This window comes from Phragmites australis, chromosome 9 (assembly GCF_958298935.1).
Source record: "Phragmites australis chromosome 9, lpPhrAust1.1, whole genome shotgun sequence".
Classification (NCBI taxonomy): domain Eukaryota; kingdom Viridiplantae; phylum Streptophyta; class Magnoliopsida; order Poales; family Poaceae; genus Phragmites; species Phragmites australis.
The window spans coordinates 16,700,998-16,703,527 of NC_084929.1; the positions used below are offsets into that span (position 1 = coordinate 16,700,998).

Consider the following 2,530-nt stretch of genomic DNA (forward strand, 5'->3'; position numbering starts at 1 on the left):
TTTAAGGACTAGGCATTCTTCGATTTATTTTGATGGCACCATGATCCTGTAATTAAAGTTGTTAAAAAAGGTTATCGAACAAGTTAGCAACACTGGGAAGGGGATGAGTTCTCTTTTTCAGCATTTCTGGATTCTGTCATGTGAGAAAAACTAGTTGTTTCGGTATGCCTTTTTTTCTTATGTTTCTGAATGCCTAGAGACCGGAAGCGGAACATGTGAAGCATATTTGTTCAGAAATAATTATGCTTTACACACATATTCTTTTGTGTTTTGAGAACATCATAACCTGTGGCCAACTATTTTGGCTTCAGATATGTAAGAAACAGTAGACCAAAAGCAGGAGGTGCACTTCATACACAAACTTTGCAATAACCATAGAGTCATTGATTCACAAGTGTTAAACACCGCGGCTGGACACGACATACATGCTGCTGAAACAAACTCACACATACATGCTGCTGAACTTTGGACAGGTGTTCTACCATTGCATTATAGAAAAAAGCAACAACTATTTAAATCATGAGGCTTGACCGCCTGACTTGGTGCCAGGCAAACTCAAAGCTATCAATAACTGAATGTTTACTACTACTAGTCCGGATAGGTCATTACTACTGCATTGTTATGCCCCTAGTTCTGATCTCCCTTGCCTGAGTGCTTCCACGTCCTGTTGATTCTCCATGAGAGATTTTCCCTGAAATATCTCCGACATCTTTCTTTCCAGATGTTCCAAGCAACATATGTACACCTGCAGTCTTTCCTTGTTGTGCATCGCGTTCGCTGCTCCTATCTTGCCTGTCCACCATCTCTGAAGTTTTGTTTATTACGCCCCTTGCCATATTCCTTGTAGGCGGGAGTAGCTTGCCGCCTGGTTCCAAAATGTGCCAGAGTACGTGCAATTGGCAACCAAGAGACCAACGAGTGAAACAACATTAGAAAAAAGCAGAACACCCATTCTAGCGCCATTGCATCGAACACCTTTCGTGCGCCAAACAGAACAAGCAACAATCATGGGGAGGGGGCAGCATATACCTCGACGGCCAGGCGGTGTTGGTGTCGTTTGCGGAGCGCCTTGGCGACGTGTTAGAGCTCGACCGTGTGGATCAACCGGTCGAGGGGATCCGGTATTGATGTCGGGGAAACCATGACAGCAGGGGAGTCACGAGGTATAGAGAAGAAGTGGTGGGGAGGAGGGCAGCGCCGCACGGGCTGGGCTGAGGTACTAGAGCCATGAGATCCAAACGAGCGGGGCTTCGTTTCCTAATGGAGCCACGCCTGGTCGACAGAGTCGAGTTGTGCGAGTCGTGCCGCGCCGCGCCTGATTGTCGCTTTGATGCCTGAGACAAAGGACACGTGACAGAATCTGGTGCAGGCACGCCCGACGTCGGGCGTGCGTACGTGACGTCGTATAGAATTATTTTCCATGAGGCGGCCATCCCAGGTGCGTGAAGATGAGCGGGCCGAGGCAATCCGTGGAATGGCACAACTGGCAAGAGTGGTTTAGGAGACCTGGTGGCCTGGTCTGCGCGAGCACCAGTGCAGCGGGGGTTCGCTGCTAAGCGGCCCAAGCAAGAGCCCACCCAAGAGTTTTTTTTTTATTTTTATATTTTTTTAGTTAAAATTTAAATAAATAGATTTCCGGTGAAAAAATTTGCAAAACTAGGCGCCCGCAGCCCTTTCAGGGGGCTACAGCCCTCTAGGAGGGCGGCTACGGGTCGTAACCGCCCCCTAAGAGGGCGGTAGGCCTAACCGCCCCCTCAGAGGGCGGCAAGAGGTGCTAACGCGGTTAGGGCCATTTTCTTGTGTAAAATTAATTTTTTTTCCATTTTATCCTCTAAAAATGTATAATTTTTGTAATTAAAGAAATAAAAAAGAAATGGTGTAAGGAAATTAAGAAATTAAATTTGGAGTAGGTTATGTAATAACGGGAGAAAAAAATCAGTAGTTAGTAGTTGCAGCATTTTACGTGGGTATGGGATGGGAACGAGGACAAACATAGTATTGAACACATGGTGAAAACATTACAATACACTGTAACCACGATGACACGATGAGGAAACAAAGGTGGCATGTACGGTTCGCACTAAGACCTACTTATTAGTGCGCCGATCCTAATCATAACATGCCTTAGGGAAGGAAAGTATGTCGGGTTACATTAGGTACTCTCTACTGCGTGCATCTAGGATACTTTCCCTTTCGGAGGGCATCGGGACCTGCCGCCTTAGCACGGCGGGCTCTCTCCCGCTTCCTTTCCCTCTCAGCCTCTCGAGTTTGAGCCACGGTACGGTCGTGCGCCGCCTTCCTCATACGCTCTTCTTCCTCCCGCTTGAGGCGAAGTTCCTCTTGTTGTTGTTCGTACTCCCGACATGCGTAGGCTTCCCTTCTCCACCTCATATTCATGTCGACCCACAGCTTCTGTGAGTCATTTTGCTCATTGTCGAGCCACTGAATAAAATCACAGAGCGATGGAGGGGACTGAACAAATGGAACAAAATGAGCGGTTAGTAAAAGAGGGTGCGTAGTCGGAAGAGAT

General features: G+C 47.4%; 1 long non-coding RNA gene across 1 annotated transcript; it reads right to left on the reverse strand.

Annotated features, from left to right (window-relative positions):
- Positions 1-387: 387 nt before the first annotated feature.
- Positions 388-1,371, reverse strand: LOC133929756 (uncharacterized). The gene is made up of 2 exons (XR_009911644.1): positions 1,030-1,371; positions 388-865 (listed from the first exon to the last, which is right to left on the reverse strand). It is a non-coding gene; the product is annotated as an uncharacterized LOC133929756 (long non-coding RNA).
- Positions 1,372-2,530: the final 1,159 nt, after the last annotated feature.